We start from the raw sequence: 24,141 nt of genomic DNA, 5'->3' as shown, positions 1-24,141 counted from the left end.
TCATTTATTTTACTGAAGTTTTTATTTTTGCCTCTTCTTTTTCTTTTCTTTTTAGAAAATTGCCTTTATTTTAAGGGAAGGCCCTCTGGGAGGGGGTGGAGTGAATTTGACTGAATTAATATAATAAAAATGTCAATTCTACCCAAATTAAATCATTTATTCCATGTCGTTTCAAACTACCAAAAAAATAGTAGAAAAAAATAGTACCAAAATTCATTTGGAACAAAAAAGATCAAGAATATCAAGGGAATTGATGGAAAAAATGCAGAGTACAGTAGTTGAACCAGATCTATAATTATATTACTGCCTGGTACTGGTTGAGAAATAGAGTAATGAACCAGCTGGTTAAATTAGGTATAAAAGAAACAGTTGTAAATGACTTTTGTTTGACAATCTACTGTTAGACAAACCCAAAGACATTAGCTTCTGGGATAAGAATTTACATTTTTCAAATCAATAATGATTTAACAACTTTTTTCTTTTGTTCTTTTTAATAACCCTATCAGATAGGGAACTATTATTTTTCTCATTTTACAGATGAGGAAACTAGGGCAAATAGACTTATTCAAGGTCACACAGCTAGTAAGTATAGAAATAGTATTCTTAATTCTTTTTGTATAATTCTTTCCATTCTGCCACATTGTCCCAGTATCCTCTCTATATCTTATATTCTATACTCTATCATAATTCTACTCATTTTGCTGGACCAGAAGAACTGAGTAGATAAACAGAGATTGCCAGAACTTGCTTTATATAAACAATTCCTGACTGATGATAATCTAAAGAATATGGAAGACTTTCTACTAAATTTGGTTCTGTTATTTACAACTTTTGCAACCAAAATCATGTCCTTTTGAATTTCAGCTTCTTCATTTGTAAAATGAAGTCCTTTTTATAAAAGTTCTTTGATACTAAGTACAACCTATTAATTTTGTCAGATTATTATAGAGTCATAGATTTAAAGCTGGTTAGACTACTAACCCCCAACTCATTTCATAGAGAAGGTAACCTTTTCCCAGAAAGATGAAGTGATTTCTCTTGAAGTTGGTCCCAAAGCCAAAATTTGAACTGAGGTCCCCGAACTTCTCAACCATAAAAGACACATATTTTCTTAGCTTCTTTCTGAGAGCCCTGACTTGAAAATCAATGAGAGGTTTTCTTTGTTATTTTTACAACTTATTGCACACTGCAAGTCAGAAAGATGGAAGTTAGCATGTTAGGGAGTCAATATTGCAAGTGGATAATGTTGGAGAGATATGAATATGTAATTCCTATTTTAAGCCAAGAAGAGACAATTGCTATTCTCGGGGTTAGTTTTGTTTTAGAAGGAATCTCTGCTAATTTCCTTGGAAACTTTGCCCAAAAGATTATTTTATTGTTCTCACAGCAGTTACACTATTATCTCAATTTATTGATGGAGGGAAATAGGAACACCCAGTTCTGAGAGTTATTGAGCAAAGGCTGATGAGACCAGAAGTCAAATTACTTGGAAACATTGTAAATGTTGATAGAAAATGAATACTAAGTTGTTAGTTAAGGTACTTCTTTATGATTTTTGCCTCATACCAATTTGGTGTTTCTGTTTTGCATTGTCTTTCCTTTAGAATCTAAAGTTTAGAGGACTGTGGTAAATGATACAGAGTTATGAATGAAGCCCCTTATTTTGACTGTAGGCTTCAGTTCTTTTGAGATCTAAAGAAATATTTCCATGATTTCTAGTCTTGGTCTTTTGCCACAAAACATACTTTCTGCCACACTATACCCCTACATAGTGACTGGAGTAAAAATAAGCAACATGTAAAAATCCAGAAGTCAATTTTAATGATGAGTCATTGAGTCATAGACTAATATATTGATGAGGAAATTTCTGCTAAGAATTAACAGCTTAAATTTTATTACAAGACTTAGCCTATTCACCACATTTGGAATTTACTCTCCAAATTTGCATACTTAGAGCTGCTGTCATATGACCCTATGCTTCATGTAAAAGCTCCCATCTCTTCTCCTTTCACCTGCCCCAGTCTTTTTTTTATTTTTATTTTTTTAGTTTTTTAGTTTTTGCAAGGCAATGGGGTTAAGTAGCTTGCCCAAGGTCACACAGCTAGGTCATTATTAAGTGTATGAGACTGGATTTGAACTCAGGTACTCCTGACTCCAGGGCCAGTGCTCTATCCACTTAGGCACCTAACCGCCCCCTGCCCCAGTCTTGAACCCTATTCTGGTCATGACCTGGTCAAGATTATCTTTGTTGAAAACTTCATCATCTCTACCTAAGCAAAGCAGGCCTAAACTGGAGTTCAACACATAGCCCTTGTTAAGTACTAACTTCTGATCCAATGAAGAAGCCAGGGCAACACTACTCAATGAACCTCCTATATACTTATTATTATCCACCTGTCTACTTCTTGTTTCTTCGATTTCCCTAATTTGAGTTTAAACTTCCAAAGAACATGAACTATGTTATGTTACTTGCTATAATCCACAGTAAAATTTGATAATGAAAGAGTTATGAACATTTATTCCATAATATGGCAACTAACTTATTCACCTCTAAGGAGATACCATTTTTATATCTTTATAAATATGTTTCTTTTTTTGGTTTGGTTTTGTTGGGGGTTTTTAGATTTTTTTTGCAAGGCAATGGGTTAAGTGGCTTGCCCAAGGTCACACAGCTAGGTTATTATTAAGTGTCTGAGACTGGATTTGAACTCAGGTCTTCCTGATTCCAGGGCCCATGCTCTATCCACTGCACCACCTACCTGCCCACCCCCATCTTTATATATGTTTCAAAACAGTTACATATTGTATTTCCTCCACCTTATTCTTACTTAGGTGGCTCATTGCATCTTAGAGGCAATCCTGAAACTGAAAACAATATTAAAAAAATCACTGGTCAATGGTTTCTGCTCTCTCTCCCCCTGCAATGTCAGTTTAGGTCCCATCAGAGCAGATCTGCAAATCTATTGAGTTTATTGAGGAATAACAAAAGGAGGAAGCCTCAATATTCTCCATATGATTATTTTATAGATCTCCTTGACAGGTAGGTAGGGGAAAGAAATGAAAGATTTCCAAAAGTCCCAACTAAGTGAAGTTAGAAAACTAATAAAGATTCTTAAGAAAACCAGTTTGCAAATTTTAAAGCACTATACAGATTTTAGTTAGTGTTATTGCTCTCATTAGGTAAAAGGATAAAGATTGGTCCTGTAATTTAATGCCTGCATGAAGAAATACCTTCTATCAAATCAAGGCAGCAATTTTATTTGTTTGTTTGTTTATGCAACTTACACTCTTAGAGAATTGCTTATGACAAAGAGAGATTAAATGGCTTTCCCAGAGTCACACAATCAGCATATATCAATTTTCTTGTTCAGTCATTTTTCAATTGTGTATGACTCTTCATGACCTCATTTGGAGTTTTCTTAGCAAAGACATTGGAGTAAATGCTATTTCCTTCTCCAGGTCATTCACAGATGAGAAACTGAGTCAAACAACATTAGTAACTTGCTTAGGATCATACAGTTAGTTAGGGTCTGGGACCAGATTTGAACTCATGAAAATGAGTCCTTTTTTAAAATTAAATTAATTTATTTATTTTCATCGATATGCACATGCATATTTTTAAATTACAACACTTCCTTCCATGATCCCTTCCTACCCCCTCCCCTCAGTGGCAGTCAGGATAGCATTGTAAATACATATTTTGTAAACATGTTTACAGGTTAGCAATTTGTGGTGTGAGAAATTAGGATTAAGGGAAAGAGATATGTCAGAGGTTATATTTATAAAGCATTCATCAGATTCCGAAGGGTTGGCGTTTTTTTGGGTGAGTTTTGTTTTGTTTTGTTTTTCTTCCTCTGGATGAGGATAATATAGTCCATAGCCAGTCTAATACAGTTATTCTAGCTCAATGGACTGCTGAGAGGAGCTGCTTCCATCAAGATTGTTCTCTCGCAATGTTGTTGTTGATGTGTGTACATTGTTTTCTTGGTTCTACTCCCTAACTGTCACATATATCAAATGAAAGGATTAAATTCAAGTCTTTCCTGATCATGAAACCAATTCTCTATAGACTATATCAGACTACTTTTTTTTGTTGGTGATGGTGGTAGTTTTTTGTTTGAATCTCCTTATCTCATCCAAGCTGGAAGTGAAGTGGCCCCTCAAAGCTCTGATCTCAATACTGGTCAGCAGAGGTTTAATATACCCCATTTCTGATAGGCTTAATCCTTAGGGAGCCTTGCATATCTCCCACCATGCAACTTTTGAAAGTTCATCATATTGGTGCTCAACTTAGTTTTATTGAAACTCAGAATTCCTGAGATCTCAGTCTTCCCAAGTAACAGGGATGACAACTTGCATGACCATACCTTTTCAAAATTATTTTAAATTTTTATTAATATTGTCTCTTTCTACATAAAAATGACAAATTCCTTGCTTCAATAATGCACGGAGCATTTCTACAGAGAATTGGTTTAAAGTGCTTGAAAGAAAAATGAAGAAGAAAAAAGTATATTTTAGCTGGTGAGAATTTTTGTTGTTAAATCATTTTTTTGTCTTGTCAAATCTGTATCCCCTTTGAGATTTTCTTAGCAAAGATACTGGAATTGGTTGCTATTTCCTACTCTAGCTCATTTTGCAGATGAGGTATAGAGGTAACGTGACTTACACATAGTCACATATCTAGTAAGTGTCTGAGGCCAGATTTGAATGCACAAAGATGAATCTTTCTGGTTCCAAGTCTAGTGCTCTAGACACAGTGCCACCTAGACTGCTGAGAATAAAAATAACTAAAACTTCCAGAGATTTATTTGAGTTCATTACATGGATATGTATAGATATTTAAATGAATATGTATGGGTATAAATATAAAACCCACACATTGCATCCCATCTTATAGAAATCAATCAAGGGAAAGAAAAGCTTGATTATGAGTAAAAGACACAAACAAAAAACCTTCCTTTATATTTATCACACACTGATAATGGAGGTTTTAAATGATAAAGTTGGGGGATAGGGAAATGACTGCAGTCACACTGGGACATTTACAAAGGTTCTATATGTTTTGAAGACATTAGATTGTTCTAAATTTGAGGGGAATGATGCCAACTAAACTGCTATTGTTGGCAAGTTCAGAACCAGTTCAACATTGTGCAATAGTATATCAACCAATCTCTCTAGTGGAATAGTTCAGGGCCTGAGATTATAGAGGGAACAAAAGCATCAGTGCTATTGGGAAGTAAGACAATGTGCCTTTCTCCTCTAACTAAAGCATGTTTAATTGATGGCAGAAACTATATTTAATTAAAACATCTATTTCCTGTACTGGAGAACCCATTTTTGTTTAAATCTTCATGATGTGGTGACCCAGGTTAATGCTAGAAGGTTGCTCACATTTGCATTTGTTAGAAAATTAATGGAAAGTGGTGTCAGGGTCAGTTACTATGAATTTAAAAAATGTTGATCAAATGTCCTACCTGGTCATTTACATAGGAGAGAAAATTCAGTGATTTAGCCAGAAAATGAATGTCCATAGTAATAAGGCAATTGATCCAAAAATCTCAGAAAAATAATTTGGATATTTATTTCAGTTTCTGGCAATCTGAATAAGAGTTCTATGACTGCAATTAAAACCAGAGGGGTAGAATGATTAGGTTTTCACATAGATTATTTAATAGAAGAAAACACAAGGGAGGGAAGGAGAAAATATGAAAATTAAAGTCTAGTGATCATTCAGTTTGAACAAAAGTCATGGGTTCTGTTGGTTTTTATTGCTATTTTTATTTTGTTCTATCTTATTTGATTAACACTGCATAGCAAAAAGTTGTTACTTATCTGAGTGACATAATAGGAAAAATAGGACTATCAGTAGACTTCATATGATAGTAGTAAAGTATGGGAGGTGAGAATCAAAATTAAAAGCTAGTTTTGGGGGGCAGCTAGGTGGCACAGTGGATAAAGCACCGGCCCTGGAGTCAGGAGTACCTGGGTTCAAATCTGGTCTCAGACACTTAATAATTACCTAGCTGTGTGGCCTTGGGCAAGCCGCTTAACCCCATTTGCCTTGCAAAAACATAAAACAAAAGCTAGTTTTGGCTCGACTCAACTAATATAAAAGAATAGACTGAAAAAAAAATAAAATTATTAAAGGAGGAAGTAGGTAAGGAATTGTGCTAGAGGGTTGCAGAATAGAGTTAATTGGGGAAAACTTCCTGGGGGGGGGGGGAATGTAGGCTTTCAACTGTTAATTAAATAGGGACTGATGTGGTTTTTCATTTTATTGTCTCACAAGAGAAAAGAGATTGTTCTGAGTTTATAAGAAAGAATACCAATACAGAGTAATTCATCATCCCAAAGAGATTACCCAAGATGGCCAGAGGTTCAGCTGAATTTGCTTAAGGTGACTTCTAGGACATTATGACAGGGCAGAGAGGGTGGCAAATTGTAGGAATGTGAATGAGATTAATTAGAGCAGGGCTGAGTGGATACTTCGGTGAACAGGAAATAAGTATCGAGCTCTAAGACAAATTTATGTGAAAAAAATTTATGAGCAAAAATGTTGGGATTCTTAAGAACTATCTTTTCTCAAGATCATGGACCTTGGCTCTATCAATTTCTCTGGTTTCTGCCTGTGATTCCATGCTGGACCAAAAGAAGAAAATATAGATGAGATCTGTCCCTAAGAAGGATACATTTGGCTAATACAATATGGAGAAGAAATGCTTTGTTTGTAAAAGCAAATTAAGAGTTTCGAAGTCATCATGTCTTGGAAGGATGTAGTTTGGTCCCAAATTTACCTTAAAGGAATCTATTCCCAGTAGGAAAATATTATCATACTCTTCTGGGTAGGAATTCCTTGAGTTAGAAGACACTGGTCCTCTTCAAGAATGAAAGATGAATACCAACATAGACCCAACTTTGTCTCATAATTCCTCCAATTTTTATAAATGTCTTTATCAAATTAAACATTTGCTGAATCCAATTGAATTAGAAACAGAAAGTTCTTCAAAATGAGGTTGGATCTGCCCCCAGTCCTCAGATCCTTAGACTATGACTGCAAGTAGAGGGATCAGAGACAAGGTTTCTGGTGAGAAGGTCCTTCCTCAAAGGCAGTATAAATCCGGAAAGATATCTCGGGGTTTCCCAACCCCAAATCACCTAGCTCTCATTGATTGACAATAGGTGCCAGGTTTACCTCACTTGGACATTGTTTGAACCCGGACTTGCTCAGAGTGAATATAAATAGCACTTGGTTTGACCAGAGACTTTAAGGGTCTTCCCCCACCACACTGATCTTATTTTTTTTGACTATGCCAAAAGGAGTCATTCTTTTCTTCTTTCATTCTTACCAGCCTTAATCAAGAAGTGAGAGCTTCTTCAGTTAAACTGAGTGATAAAGACATTGGCTTAAAAAGGCCGGGTCTCCCACTGCCATCCCCAGTAGTCCTAATTCATACCTGAGCAATGGATCCAGATGGCTTCAGAGGAGAAAGTGAGGCTGGTGACTTTGCACAGCTCTCCCTTGGTTAAATTCAGGTCACTTGCATGTCCTAACATCACCTCCCTGATGTCCTGGTCCTATTTGAGACAAGAGCAATATTCATAACTTCGATATACAACTACAGGAAAGGGTTAAAGTTGAAATAAGTTGAAGCATTTGTGTGTCTATGTTCTTTACTATTAGTTTGGGTTACAGAAGTTTAATATATTTGACTTTAGTCCCACTTTCTCGGAGCCAGATCTACTACATTTTATATCTGGATTTTCAGGTACTTTGAAGGTACTGGATAAAGCTCACTTTTCTATCATTGGTTCAAGATCCCATTTACTATGGTCTCCATATTTACAGGCCCAGAAACTAGCACCCCACATCAGATTAGATTTTACAAAGGGGATGGGCAGGAATTTTTAGAATCAGCTCAAACCAGTATGGGAGGGCTGATTATTAAATTTTCACTGTTAGCCTTTATTCCTGGGAAATCAATAATCACTATATATCCAGGCTTGGTTTATTCATTGCTGATCATCAAGATATATGAAGGTGATAGATAATGCCAGTTAAATTTAAAAGTGTGTCAAGCTTAACCCCCCCACCAAGAGTTTATTATTAAACATCTACTAATATATCACTGGACCTAGGGCATAGTCCCTCTCTTCCACTATTTCAATCTCTGTGGAGAGGACCTGGGGACTTAGGAAGGATAAGATTCATAGCTTATCTCAGCTTCTACATAACATTAATCTAAAAAAATCCAGATCCAAAACTTGTCAATGTTAGCTTTGGCTGGGCTGAAATCCAAGACTCTACTTCTTTCGTATCCTTACTGGGCTAGTTACAACATCTGGCTTAGATTTCTGGCCTGTATCTTCAAGGCTCATGTTTCCAGTCCAGATATAAAACTTCATTCCTTATACCTAGAACCTAAAAGTTTAATTAAAAAAAAACCACAAGATTCAGATTCTTTCTTTGGGTCACATGGTCAAGGGTTGGGTACAGAGGTGGCCCTCGAGCCTTCTCTTCTGGCCACATTGGATGAGTAAAGGAGTCAGGTTCAGCCTCTGATGCAAATGCAGCAAAAGAAAAGACTGGTCCTGAATCAAATTGTCTTAAGGATGTTGACAGGTTCAACTTTGCATCCAATGCAAAAAGACTTCTTTTCCAACCACAGGGTAGGTCAATGTAGAATGCCATATATACCCCAATCTACATTGGGTTCTTCTAGAAGCAATTGCGCACACCATCCTATATATATGATAATAACTCAGCGTTTGCAAGTACACATGACCCATTTCACAAGACTAATGGAAAGCTAATAGAATAACTTCAACAACTAATAGAACACCAATTACATATTTCATAAAAGTGCTCAAATTATAGTAAAGAATAGTCAGGTTCAAAATCTACCTCTAATATCTGCTAATACTTCATATTTATATAGCATTTGGGGGCATCTAGGTGGTACAGTGGATGGAATACAAAGTCTAGAGTCAAAAAGACTCAACTTTCTGAATTTAAATCTGTTCTTAGATTTTAACTAAATGTGTGACTCAGCACAAGTCATTTTACCCTATTTGCCTCAGTTTCCTCACTTGTAAAATGAGCTGGAGAAAGAAATGACAAACTACAGTACTAGCCTTTGCAAGAAAACCCTAAATAGGATACCAAAGAGAGGAACATAAATGAAATATTATATGTAACATTATAAGATTTGCAAAGTCCTTTACAGTTATTATCACATTTATCTTTACAACAATGCAATGAGGTAGTTGTTAATCTAAGAAAGGTTAAGGGATTTGCCCACAGTCACATAGCTAGTAATTCTGTGAGAGACAATTTGTATACAGATGGAGGGGGAATTTGAATACAGATCTTCCTAGTAGCAATTCTCTGTACTACCCCTCCCATTCTGTGCCACCAAGCTGCCTGGCATGACTATTGTTAAAACATTAAGCTTTTCCAAACCTCAGTTTCTTCCTTTGTTAAATGGGGATACAAATTCCCAGGTTAACTTGCTCATGGGATTATTGTGAAGTTCAAAACTAATGGATATAAATAGACATTTTACAACCTGAACCACTTTAAAATTCTATAGAAGTTCTCTCTATAAAGTGTTCTAGTATTGCAATTTTACACACACACACACACACACACACACACACTCACATACACACACTCAATCCAGAATTGGAAATTATTCCAAGGACAATTAATTTTTCTTATTAAAATAAAACATAATTTTATTAAACAAAAATAATTATTAATATTTTTTACATTGAAAAAATGTACTTCCAAAATTGTCACTATTTTGGCTTAAAGTTTTCTTACTAAGGTTAAACTTCTCTGTCCCAGTCCAAGAACATCATGGTCTGAAAAATTCTATCAGCTACCATGTCAGAGAAAAGAGGACTTTACTCTCTACCAAGGGGACCTACAGGGACCAGCCTGAATGTTCTTAGGGACTTTTTTCCTATTCTCAATTAAATCCCTAATATTCAGTTACCAAATTCCTACCAGACAATGGATAGCCCACTTCTAGCTCTGTGCTAAATGTCTCTACTTACCCTTATTCCCATATTGACTCAGACACTTCATTTTGATCCTTGGGACCACCCCATTTCCCCTTTCCACTTTGGGGAGACTATCTGCCCTGCCACTGCTCCCCAAGGTCCAGAGAGCCTTACCATATGCCCAGCTATTTTGCCAGACAAATTCATAACCTTTTTATCTGCTATGAGGCTGAATCCTCCCTTTGATCTGTCTATCCAAATTTCAAGAGTTCCTCAAAGTCAGGAACCATCTTCCTTCTCCTTTTGTGTCTTCAGAATTTGACATTGTTCTTGCCCAATAGTAAGTGCTTTATGAATGTTTTTCCATTTCATTATGTGGGAATTAACAGAATGTAAGTGCTTAACCTAGTTTGCATTTGTTGTCCTTGCTGTGGCTTCTACTTCTTTAAGCCTTCTCATCTGGAAGTTTTCAACATCTTGCTTAGCCAGATATATTTTTTCACAATATCTGCATTTAGTCAGTTCAAAATTCCTTGTCTTTAGTGACAACATAGGAAGGGCAAATTTCAAGTTTCCTTTATTACTTCTGCCCTTAGCAAATGTTAGAATTATTTTATAGTTTATTTTCTTCTTAACAATCATTCAAAAATAATTTCTCTAGATAATTTTGTCAGTGACACCTCATATTTTCAATGCCCTTTATTAAATGAAGGAATACCTTCACTATTAATCTCTAATAGCTGTCTTATATACTTTTTAACTCACTCATTGATGTATATATATGTATATATATGTGTATCAGAATTTTGAATCTTGGTAAATATAAATGTTTTTCACAGCAAGAAGTCCATGTCCCTTTTAGCAAAGTTTGCTTTTAAACAACTTGAATACTATATAATAAATAACATTCATGATTTTTCAAATTAACTTCAATTTCTTCCTGTAATTATAAAATATGAGTAAAATGCACAATTTGCTATTAAAATTCCAGCCACTCCGTCATATATAATTTCATCATCATCATGACAGTCATCAAAAACCAGATAGAATCCATAAAGTGCTCAGTATATAGTCAATAGGCTGTATGGCCTTACAGTATTATCAGTGAGCTTAAAGAAGTAGAAGGCACAGCAAAGACAACAAATGCCGACTAGGTTAAGCACTTAACATTCTATTAATTCCAATATAGTACTAATATATGTCCATCAGCACTGTCAAGCATATCTTCTTTTATAGGGATGATGGTCATTGCCATCATAAATGAGTGTGTTCAAAATTGTTTCAATATCTTCCATGGGCATGGGATTCTGTTGGCTTTCTCTGACTGTTTTTGCCTTGCTCTGTAAGAATTTAAAACACTGTCAGTTTAACACTTATACAAATCAGATTCAAAAATCTTAGTCACAATATCATATTCCAACAGTCACCAATCAATCAGGTTGTAAATTATACAGCATAAATTTTCTTTTTAAAGGCTGCCATGACCTAACAGCTTTGATAAGCTTTTTACTCTCCAAAAATTTTAGTATTTTATTGATTTCTATTCATGAAAAGTAACTTTTATATCCAATATCTCTGCTCCAGCTTCCTAGCTTCTCTTTCATATCTGATCCCTTCATTTCACCTGTGTTTTGAAATTCTTTTATTCTATATAGCAGTTCATAGATAAGTCTAATGATGACTTTTTCTCTCTATTGAACTTCTATGTGAGGTCTCTCATTCAGGGAATTGATGACACAATTCTATAATCCTGCTTTCTAATTCAATTTATCTGCATCCAGCAGCTGCAGCTCTATTTTTCACCTCAGCCATAAGGAGGCTATGCTTGGTACAGTCAGGTCCAAGAATTCATTTATTTCAGGCTTGATATTTGTTTTAATTAATTGGAAAAACAACAGCAATGGGAACAAGGGGGAGAGTGGGTGGGAAACAGTGCAATATGGAAGAAGACATTAATGAAAACCAGAAGAGTAAACTAAATTTAATGATTTGGGTTCAATGAGAGCTTTTTTAGCTATCAAATTAAGAATTTCTTTTTCAAATTTGATCAACTCACTGTGAATAATTGATGTTCAAATTCTATATTGTCATTGTGACATATGTATTTGAGGAAATTGAAGCAAAAGGATTCTCATGTTGAGTGGCTGAGAAAAACTTCAAAGTATCTAATACTTCATTATTGTGGTTTCTCTTTCTAAAGCATTCCTCCCCCTCCCAACTATTTCTGCCTATTGAAATATCTCTTTTCATTCATCTAATGGAAGGTTTTACCTTATCTTCAAGGGAAGTGATCTAACTTCTTCTGAACTCCTAAATATTGCCACCTCTGTTGTCTTTATCAGATAAGGCTTTCTATTGTTATTGATGTGCTTGTCTTATCCTCCAAACTACATAGTAAACTTTTGGGAGTTAAGTGATCATATATATTCTTCCTCATATACCTCAAGAAAAAAGTTTTGTTTGCAGTAAGGGGATAAAGGTATCCTCTCTATAAATTCAGCCATCCATTTTTATTACTAATCCAAGAATTTACTGAGTACCTGATTTGAATATAGTATTAAAAATAAAGTAGCTATTATAGAAACACAGAAAGGATGTTTTTAGCAAAAAAAAATCTGTTATCCTCAGAATTTGTACTATTATTTACTTATGAAATTTTTCTCAAAAAGATAAATCAATAAGCTTCAAACCCAGAGCATAATCATCATATACTTATGACCTTAAATATATAGGTACCACTAAAAGTTTATTCTTATACCTTATCAGAACATAGAGGTAGCCCTAGATTCTCAAAAGCTGTGTCAGAAAATCTGTTACGATTAATGGACTATCTGACAAACTTAAGAATCAGCTCATCATTCTCTCCCTATCATCCCCTGTTTCTTCTCCTTTTCACACTCAAATTCCCAGAAAAGATAGTTTACATATATGTAAACCTTCTATTCTTTCTGTCTCTTGCATTTTGGTTCAACTCTTGGTCCGAACTATTCCCTTTGAGCCTACTGAAAAAAAGTCTCTTAATTGCTCAATCCATTGGTGTTTTCTCAGACCTCATTCTGTTTTATCCCTTGCAGCTTGTGACATTGTTGAGCAACCCTATTCAATGCCACATTTGATTAACATATCACTCTCTCCCATCTCTCCTCTTACATGTCTGAATATTCCTTCTTAGTCTGTTTTCTGAATCAGAAACTTTCTCTCCACCTGTCATTTCCAACTCCCTTGGGTCTCTATCCTGGGTCCTCTTCTCTCTCTATACCATGCACATACCTCATAAATTCCCATGGGTTCATTATCTATATGTAGATAAACACAAAATCTGTATATTTAGCCCTTTTTTCCCTCCAAACCCCAATCTTATACCAGTTCTCTTGTGGGACAAATATGTCTGTGCTTTTTGGAAGCATCTCAAACTTTATACTATGAGAACAGAAGCATTATTTCCTTTCCTAATTTTGTTTTAAAAAATACAACGAACTACAATTCTTCTATTTGCATGAGTTCATTGGAATCATATTTGATTATTTTCTTATTTAAATAAGAAGTCTTGTATAACCTTTACAATACTGTTTACATCCATTCCTTTTTCCCTACTTCATGTGGCCTTTATTCAGTTCCCATCATCTCTTCCTTGGATTTATACTTACAAAAGGAATTCCTTCATGTAGTCTCCCCCCTCTCCTATGCTTGTCTTACATGCCAAATTGATGACAATCTCATGGAAAAGAAAGTGTTTGAGGCCGGATAGACCACTAGTGGGGGAGGGTTGTTGCCCTGGCTATCTTTTCCTACTTACTTCTATTTTATAGTATTCCTTAAGAAGTCTGGTGTATTAGATCATGCTGTGAATTAACTAATATTTTGAGCAGAGAGAGAACATTGAAGGGTTGTATTAGTGATAAATGTGCCACAAAATCATCAGCAAGCTGTCCTTGACATCTTCTCAACTATTTATATTCTATTCTCTCAGGATTGTCTACTGTCAGAGGTCATGGGACACTTGCAGTCAGAGGTCATGAGACCCTGACACAGCCTTATCTCCCTCTGTTCTCCTACAAAAACTGAGTTCAAAGCAAGTCAGACTGCTTACTATTCCCAGAAAATCCTGTCCCTTCCCATCTCAATTCTTTGCTCCACCTAGAACTCCATTTCTCCATGTACACTCTACCCCCAAACCCCCAACAATCAATTTTACCACTGAAATTCTAACTGCAACTTCTTCCTATTCAAAACCTTCACTTATCATCCTTGGGGAAGTGATCTTACCTTTTCTGAATTCTTACTAACTGGCTTTGTGACATTAGACAAGTCATATGTCCTCTCTGGTTCTAATCATCCTCATTTGTAAAATGAGAAGTTTTAATTCTATTTCAATCATTTATTGAACATCTACTATGGCAAGAAAGTTGAATTAGATGCTCTCTTAGATCTCTTTCAGCTCTTTTATTCTACTCTTTGATAGGGAAGTTGAGGCTTGATTACAGAGAATCTTGAATTGCTGGCTGTGGTATCTACACATTATTCTACTGATAGTGTGGAGATATCTAAAGTTTTTGAGTGCATGTCTGAATATATTAAAATGGTATTTTTAGTAAGATTTATTAGAATTTCATGTACATAAATAGTTAAACAGAGGTGATTAAATGATGGAGGAGGAGTATTAATGTAGGCCTTAGGGGTGACAAAGAAAATGGAAAAGAAGGTTCAATCTATAGCTACAGTGTGTGAAATCATCAAGAAAGAAGGACTGAGAGCATGAAAAGACAAGGGACATGTCCATGGTGACTCCTGGGTGGCTAGGCAAGGTAATTATTGAAGAGAAAATGATAGTACTTATTTCAGAAAGAAGTCATTTTTTTAAAAGCAAAAAGTACTAAAAAATAAAAATGTCATTAAAATATGGAAGAGATAGTTCACTAGTAATTCAGGTAGAGTTCATTTTAAGCAAATTGAGATTGAACTAAAAGTAACATATCCTTTAGAAAATCTATAGTGTATCAGAATTTGAAAAGAAGTTGGATGTTGAGAGAATGGAAATTTGTTTACACAAAGGCAAGTCACAAATTCACTAGAGAAAATCATATAAAGAATGAAGAATTCCAAGAGCAAACTTGCCCAACCTCCCAATTTAGCAGGTAGAAGAATATGGATCATCTAATGAGACAAAGAAGTGAACAAGGAGAGAGAGTAACTAGAACAGTGTGTTTCCAAAGATGATACAGATGTCTATTTCAGGAATGGGAAATAGTCTGTGCAAAAAACATGCACGTGGGATAGCAATTTCTGTGTATAAGGAGCAATAAGGTCAGTTTGACTGGATTGTTAAGCATATGAATGGCAATAATGTATAATAAGGCCAGGTTGTAAAGGACTTAACATATTAAACAAGGGAGTTTATATTTGAACCTAGAGGTAAGAGGGGATCACTTGAGTTTATTAAGAAGGGAATGATGTGATCCAAACTATACTTAAGGAAAATAATTTTGGCAGCTGTACAGAAGATCAAATGGGGTAGAGAGGTACTTGAAGCAGGAGAGCTATGTAGGAGGCTATTACAATCCTCCAGGCAATAGGTGATGAAGGCCCAAAGGAGGGAGGAGGTTAAGGGGGTGGAAAGAAGCAAAGGGATCTGAAAGATGTGGAGGTAGAAATGACAAGTTTATCAACTGACTGGATATGTGGGGGAAGTGAGAGTAAGAGTGGGAGGGAGGAGGTGAGGATGACACATAGGTGAGAACCCATTGCCAGTCACACCCCCTCACCAACACAAACTCAAAATAATGGGTGTCACCCATGATATTATCAAAACAATTATCAAAAATATTTGGGGTGGGGAAGAGCAAAGGACAATTACTAAAAGAGAATACTATTGGAATATTTAGACATGGAGTCCAACCTAGAGAATGAGACTAGTAAAACCAGAAAGCTATGGAATGGAGTGGAGTGGGGTGGGGCAATCCTGAAGAGTTGAGTGAACACACTTTTCTTATGAAGACAAAAAGTGATTTCATGAGTTTTGAGAATGTAGGAGAGATTTTAAGAAGCTATCATCAGAAGAGAGAGCAGAGTTCAAAATTTTTAATGACAAGTAGTTTCAAGTGATGACTGTCAAGATCTTGACTAGTAGATGAAAAGATGAAGTAGGTTAGTAATGTAAATAGTGGGATCTTGTATAGTTTCCTTATAAATTTCCTTATAAGGGGTCATTTATTTTTATAATTACCTCTCTAGCCTGATGGCAAAGATGAAGTAGAACAAGAATAATGATGAACCAGGTCCTTGAAGACATGAAGACATGTAGACATGTGTCATAAAGATCACTGCAGGATGTCTTTGAGAACATGGAAAAGTTTGTATGAAGAGATACTATGAACTGATAAAGAGGATATTATGAAAAATAATAGCACTTTAAATTGTACTATGAAGTAATAAATAATCCAGTGATTCCTTTTCCAGTTAATTGGGAAAACCAAAAACAGTATCACACTTTGTTACAGAGAATTTTCTGGGGAAGTGGTAGTCAGGTGGCATAGTGGATTGATTGAATGCTAGATTTGGAATCAGGAAGACCTGAGTTTGAATCCTCCTCAGATATTTATCCTGTGTGACTCTAGAGAAATCACTTAAAATTGTCTATGCCACAACTTTCACAAATATGAATAATGAAGGCAACTACTTCCCAGAGTTGTGGTAAGAATCAAATGAGTTAACAGTTATTAGTGCTTAGCAAAATGTATATATATATATATATATATATATATATATATATATGTAATTATAAAGAAATGTTTCTGTATATAAACATACACAAACACACATATATACATAGTCACACATATATACATATATATGGATATATATAGTTTTATATATATATATGCTATAATGATATGAGGATGATTACAATATGGCATGTAGGGAAAACTTGAACAATAGTTTTCCATGATGCTTTGGGGAAATGATGAGTTTATAAAAGGATTTGCCAACAATTGAATAAAACTTTCACAGTTTACATTAGAAGGGAAGACAGGGTCTAGGGTTGGGGGTGGGGAACCAATATAATAATAGGGAACAACAAAATATAATGAACTCCTTTGGCCTTGAGCTTTCAGGCCTGGGCTCACCTAATAAAGCCTCTAAAGTCTCTGACAGTTTCCAAACCCTTTTCTGCTAAAAAAGGTAGGAATCAGGTAGCCAAAGTCCATTCCCAATCTCAGTGGTCCCCTGCCCCAAAACCTTTTTCAGATGTAACTGCCCTGTGGATGGCATGTTGTCCACACCCCCCACTCCAGGTTTTCTCTAGAATAAGTAAGCTATCCATGGCTCCTATGCCTTCTTGTACTTCTGTCTCTGAGGCTGGCATCCTCATATTCCATAAGGTAGATTTAATTTGACATGAAGCTGAACCTTAAAGGAAAACTTAAATAGTCTAATATCATGCTTCCCTCAAAGAACTTCTCTATCATTGCTAATATACATAGATTCATTGCTCAGTGGTTATCATAATTTTATACCTTCTTACCCATCCCATCCAACTAATTTTGGATTCCTAACTTCTGATGTATAGGTCATGTCCCTATTCTTGAATCAATGCTCCCTCCCACCTATCCACATCAGCCTAATTCTATAATGTCCAGATCTGCCTTTTCTTTTCACATATGCTCGTGAATATATACTTTATAATTAACAAACTTCTTTCATCTTGATTTGTTTTTTTTTCCTTACTCCTTCCATCTTATGGTTTTGACATTGAGACATGACTGTGTCTTGATGAAACTGCTTCCCAGTTCCTCAGTCTATATTAGTTAAAGACTTAGCCAAACCATTGACATTGCCATCTCCATGTTTATCAACTTAAAGATTTCTTTTCCTGTTTTTCAGTTAAGTCCAACATTTTTGTGACCCATTTGGGATTTTCTTGGCAAAGATAAAGGAGTGGTCTGCCATTTTCTTCTCCAGATCATTTAGCAGATAAAGAAACTGAAGCAGGCCAGGTTAAGTGATTTACCAAGAGTCTCAAAACTAGTTAAGTATCTGAGTCCAGATTTGAACTTAGGAAGATCAGTCTTCCTGACTCCAGGTTTGGCACACTATTCACTATGCTACCTTGCTGCCCCAAAATTCCTTTACCTAATCATCATATTATATCATTCCATCTTTCTCTATGCTTTATGCCATCTAATCCTATTTTTTTTCTCTTCAGGGCTTCCATTCCCTCTACTGTTTACTTCTTTCCAAAGTGACCAATCCTGCACTGATAACATCCTACTGCCTTCCCTATCTTGACCTCAGGATGAGCAAAGTCAACTCTAGCTCTGATTCTATACCATACTGTTCCCATCACTAATCATACCTTTTCAAACCCCAGCCTGATTTATCCCCAACAACCACTGCCTTCAATCCCATTCACATACAGCTAAATGGAGTTCTAGGATGTCACAAAATTGAACACACACTAATTATTTGTTTTCATCTAGGTCCTCAAATTAGCAAGAAAAGCATTCCATTCCTCTCAGTTGAGTTTTCCTCCAACTCTTTGGAGCAACTTTTCTAAAATTTCATGTCTCAGCACCAGTACCTATCCCTAATCCTAGCCTCTTGACATAGGATTTCGCTTCGTCTCTTAAGAAAGAATATTGAGACCTCTGATTCCATCTTCTGAATTTTCCAGGAAATCACTCCCACAATCAATCTTATATTCATCTTATTTTTAATCTCTTCATATCTACTGACTTTTTCTTTGCTGCATTCAAAATATGCCCAGTCTCCCAACCTTAAAATATCTTTGATACAATCATATTCAATAGTTATTGTTCTTAAATCTCCTTCTCTTCACAGCTAAACATTAAGAGGAATCAATCTATTATCAATGCCTCAACTTCTTCTCTTCTCATATCTCCTAGACCCTCTTCCATCTTTCTTCTGATATCATCATTCAAACTACCCTCTCCAAAGTTACAAGTGATCTCTCAGTTGTCACATCTAAAGGTCATTTCTCAATCCTGATTCTCCTTGACCTCTCTTCAGAGTTTGAGTCTCTCTATCAGTTTCTGCTTCTGGGTACTCTATTCTCTCTCAGCTCTACTTTTTTCCTGCTTCTCCTGCCACTATTCTTTCTCATTTTTTTCTGTTTTATCATTTATGGCAAGCCCACTAATTGGATGTCCTCCAAGGCTCTTTCTTGGACTACTCAATTCACTCTATAAATTCTTACTTTTTCTGTGTCATAGAACCCTTTTGTAGTTAAATAGAAGCAAAGACCACTTCCCAGGAAAATATGTTTAAATGCACAAAATAAAATTCATATGGATAAAGAGGCATGAATTATATATTGAAATAATTATCAAAATTAAAAATAAAATAATGTTCATAGACCTTCGACTGAACATTTTTTTGCTCTCTATGATCTCATTTAGTGATTTCCTAAGTTATGGATTCAATTGGGTGGTTAGGGGGCAGATAGATTTCTGAGTCTAGAGTCTGGAAGACTCATCTTCCTGAGGTCAAATCTGGTCTCAGATACTAGCTATGTGATCCTTGGCAAATCACTTAATTTGATGTGTCTCAGTTTCTTCATTTGCTAAATGAGCTGGAGAAGGAAATAACAAATCCCTTCAGCATCATTGCCAAGAAAATCAGTCAGTCAACACTGAAAAACAATTGAACAACAATGATGAGTTCAATGAACATCTCTATACAGAAGATCTCTAGATCTATATATTCAGTATTAGCCTTCCTCCTGAGCTAGAGTACACTCCAATTACTTTTTAGATACCTTGAAATGAATGTCCCATAGGTATCTCAAACTCAAGTTCAAAATAGAACGAATTCTCTTTCCTTCATACTTCTAAATTTCACTATTTCTGACAAGGGAATTAGTATCCTTCCAACACCCAGGTTCAAACCTTCATCTATGTAGGTTGTATTATATTTTAACTACAATGTTTTTGGAGTGGATTGAATCCAGAGAAGAAAATGTCAAATTTTAAAATTATGATTTATATATTTTATGAGAAACTAGAAGTGTTTATCCTTTGAAATGGTTGTCATCCCCCATCCATGGAAAATATTTTCTTCTTACTTGTGTCTCTTAGACTCTTATTTTCTTCAAGATTTAGGTAAAGCTACATGAATTCTTTCTTATTTCCCTTTCCTCCCACTATTCTTTCCCTAAATTATCTTGGATTAATTTTAAATATATTCGTACTATTCATAAATAGACAATTATTCCATAGATATGTTATACATTAGATAGATATAATATTACATGTAATTTTATACATAGATATAACTTGTGATATTACATGTGACATTATAAATAGATGGACTCTGAGGTCCCTTCCAGACAGGGAATGAGATCAGTTCATTAACTGGTCTTCTTCCTCTTCCTCATATACAATATTCAATTTTCAGTCTTTGTACTTTTGCATTGGTTAGCCCCCACTTCTCCCATATGGTTGCTCATAGAATTCCTAGCTTCCATTAATATTAACCTAAAGTTCTGACTTCCAAAAGGCCCTTCCTAGTTCACCCACCTATCTAAAGTTAATGTCCATCAATTCTGCACTATTATTGAATATAATGACTTACATATGTTATCTTCTCCATTAGAATGAAAGGTCCTCAAGGGCAGGGCTTGGCTTTTGCTTTTTCTTTGTTTTCCTTGCTCTTGACCTTATGCCTGATCATAGAATATATTTTAAAAGTTTGTTGATTGATTTTACTTGAATTTCACAACAATGTATTTTGCAAAATAGGTAATAAAGATACCTTTATTTTGCAGATGTAAAAACTGGCTTAAAGAGATTAATTGGCTAGCCCTTAGTCAGAAGGTTAGCAAATATCAAAACTGAACCCAGAACTTCCCCACTCAACATTCTATTCATTATGCCACACTACTTGTTGCCATGTTGCTTCTTCTTTAAATAGGTATTTTTAGTCTTCAAGAAAAAGTAATCTAGGGAAAAAAAAAACCTAAGCTGTGCAAGATCAATTTTGCAATGAGCATAGGTACGTGTGACTAATATTTCCCTTTTCTTCAAATTTTGTAAAACTGACATATTTTTAAAATATTTCATATCCTCTCTTTTTTTCCCCCAACAATATACTTGGCTCCCATTTGAACTGGGTAAGGCTGCAAGTGTGCACAGCATTTTTTCATATGATATATGTGAAAGCTTAATTGAAATTTTGAAGTGAAATTACATGAAAAGGGTCAAGAGTAAAAGCTGTTGATGTACAAGGTTAATTCTCTCCAGGTACTGCTAATGTGGGAGAAGGGTGAGTGCTATGACCTCATCTCACATTCACTTCAGCTAGAGTGTGGATTAAAGTGGGTCTGGGAGCTACTTCTAGTAATGGTCTCTAAAGGAAATATGTATAGATAAACTAAACCAAGATTATTGAAGCATGCACAGATGATAAGCAACCCAGCACTCCCATTTATCTGTTTTATCAAAGTTGTTGTTAAGAAAAAGGGTCTGGCTTCTTGAGTTAAATGAATTGACCATAAGGCAATGGAGAAGAAAAAAGGAACATTTACAGTTATAAACTTCATTTTTTAGTCTCTTCAGGGGAGAGTACTATGGGAGAGATGCAGTTTGTAGACCCAATTCAAGACCTTTCTCCATCATCACAGAGTATAAGCTGCTTGTATAGATTTAAAGTTTTTCCTACTTCCCCCTCTTTTTTGTTACTGGACACATAATCACAATCAAAATGTTAACATTATCTGGAGCCTTATCAGTTTCTCAAGGTCTAAAGGTCTTGAATAAACAAGAACTGTAGGAAATATGAAGAAGTCAGGCTATTAAACTTGATGTTGTATACATGAACCAAAGCTTTATGAGACAAAACAAAACCTTTGGTTGAAAATTGGAGGTTAGGAAGGCTGGGGGCAGGGATGGTCAGTGAAGAGGCATGATCTTCCATAGGAGACAGGGCAAATAAACCGGCTGCAACCTTTCCTGTTTGTGAAAAAAAAAGAAAAAGACATACATCAGCAGTAGACCAGTGTTACGGTTTCCTGTTTTTCTTTCAGAAGGTCTGAATGGCTGATAAACACATCTGTAATATGTTTTAGTGTATCTTCACTCACTCTCTGTCCATTGAAGCTTTTTATATCAGAGAGCTCCAGTCTCAGAGAAAAACCAATAAACTTTAACATTCTGTCTCACAAGCTGATTTCCAACCCTGATTCACATATTTCAATGCTGACTGACCCTAATGCTTGCTGGTATTCTATTTAGGCAGCTTCTGGAATGAAGACCACTCAGAATCCTGAATGAGAATGTGTTGAATAAAATTCACATAGCTACTCACTGAAATAAAACAACACAAGAATGCACTGAGCCAAAGAGCAGCCAGATGATTTCAATTTATGAAGCTCCATTACTGAAGATTAAATCATAGCTTTGTTAGTGACCTATGAAATTCTATAAGAATATTTATGAAAAATTCCAGCAATTCAGAGATCTCTATATGAACTCATAGCATTAGAGCTGGAAATGACTTTAGAAATCATACAGGTCAATCATCTCATTTTTCAGATGAAGAAACTATGTCCTAGAGAGGTAAAAACACTTGCCTACTTCATATAGATATTAAATAGCCAAGTCAGAATTTTTACCTTTGTTCTCTGACTTCCATAACCTCTATTTAACCAATAAGAGAAAATATGGTAAAAAAATGCAAAATTGTTTCCATTTATTTAAGTGGTGGCAATAGGATCTGAACATGCAAATGATGCTATGGTATGGGTTCTTTTGTACATCTGGGGGAACACTGATTAGACTCTTTCCACTCAAATCATATTAAGACAGAAAGCGACTGAGTCCGAGGCCCTTTCTGTTCAGGCAGTGCTAGAATTAAGGAAGTGATCTTGGGTTTTCCAAAGATGGTGTTGTCATCAACACTCCACAACATAGCCCTAAAAATTGACTTTATCGGCTGATTAGTATTAATAATCGCTTAAGCTAGGAATTTAATTTATCAGGACAGCTAGTTGGCAGAGTGGATAGCATGAGTTTTGAAACCAGGAAGATTCATCTCCCTTAGTTAAAATCTGACCTTAGACGTTCCAGCTATGTGACTCTAGGCAAATCATTTAACCCGTTTGCCTCAGTTTCCTCATCTGTAAAATGAACTGGAGGAGAAAATGACAAACCAATCTAGTATTTTTGCCAAGAAAACTCCAAAAGTGATAATGCTGGATAGGTCATAACTGAACAACAACAGACTATGCTTTGTCCTCAGCAGTGACCCTGTGATGTCCTAGATTCTCTCACCACTCAGGTCCTGTTTCCCAGGATCTATCCTTTACTCTCTCCATCCCACCCCAACTGAATATGCCTTAAATAGTTGAATTATATTTCATACTCTTTACCCCTTGAACAGTTTGCCCCACTTGCCCCAGGCTCCAAAATTACTAGGTAACATTTTGAATGGAATTATTATGTGCAATTCTAGTAGTGAATACTTGACATCTCAATCAGATATCTGTCAGTCCTACTACCATATGCAAAACATGTCAATCTGAACAAACATTATAATAGTAGTTCAGTTAGTGATTCTGCTATAGAATAGAGAAATAGCCAGACATGTTAACAAAAGGTGATCAATTTGCCTAAAGTTTAGACTGAAGAGATATAAAGGCTTTGACAAAAATGATTATGTAAAATTATTGATGTCTATACAATCCATTTTTTTCTGCCCCAAGAGCATATGGAAATTGCTGAAAACCACTTCCAAAATCTTGTTTTTCTGTTTAAATTCCTTTCCCTAATTTTCTGTCTAATGACTTCTTTTGAGAATCAGTTTTGGAGAGTCAATTTTTTCCATTCTCTAAAGTTGGACAAGTCACTTGACTTCCCTAAGTCTCTCTTTCCTTCCCAATGACATGTGATCTGACCAAAGCTGAGTTTTATAATTCTGTGATCTTGTGAAAACTCTCCTTTTAATGAAATGAGAAATTCTGTTAGTCTTTTTAGCTACCATAATGGCAGATTGGTCCAGACCAGGATTCTTTTCTTTTTTTAGGTTTTTGCTAGGCAATGGGGTTAAGTGGCTTGCCCAAGGCCACACAGCTAGGTAATTATTAAGTGTCTGAGACCAGATTTGAACCCAGGTACTCCTGAT

At 35.5% G+C, this 24,141-nt stretch overlaps 1 pseudogene; it reads right to left on the bottom strand.

The window, feature by feature from the left end:
- Positions 1-11,179: 11,179 nt before the first annotated feature.
- LOC141511920 (DNA-directed RNA polymerase III subunit RPC6 pseudogene) lies at positions 11,180-22,171 on the bottom strand (annotated as a pseudogene).
- Between the last annotated feature and the right edge of the window lie 1,970 nt (positions 22,172-24,141).

This window comes from Macrotis lagotis, chromosome 2 (assembly GCF_037893015.1).
Source record: "Macrotis lagotis isolate mMagLag1 chromosome 2, bilby.v1.9.chrom.fasta, whole genome shotgun sequence".
Taxonomy (NCBI): Eukaryota; Metazoa; Chordata; class Mammalia; order Peramelemorphia; family Peramelidae; genus Macrotis; species Macrotis lagotis.
The sequence above is the reverse complement of the archived record's forward strand: the minus strand, read 5'-3'. Positions and strand labels throughout refer to the sequence as shown.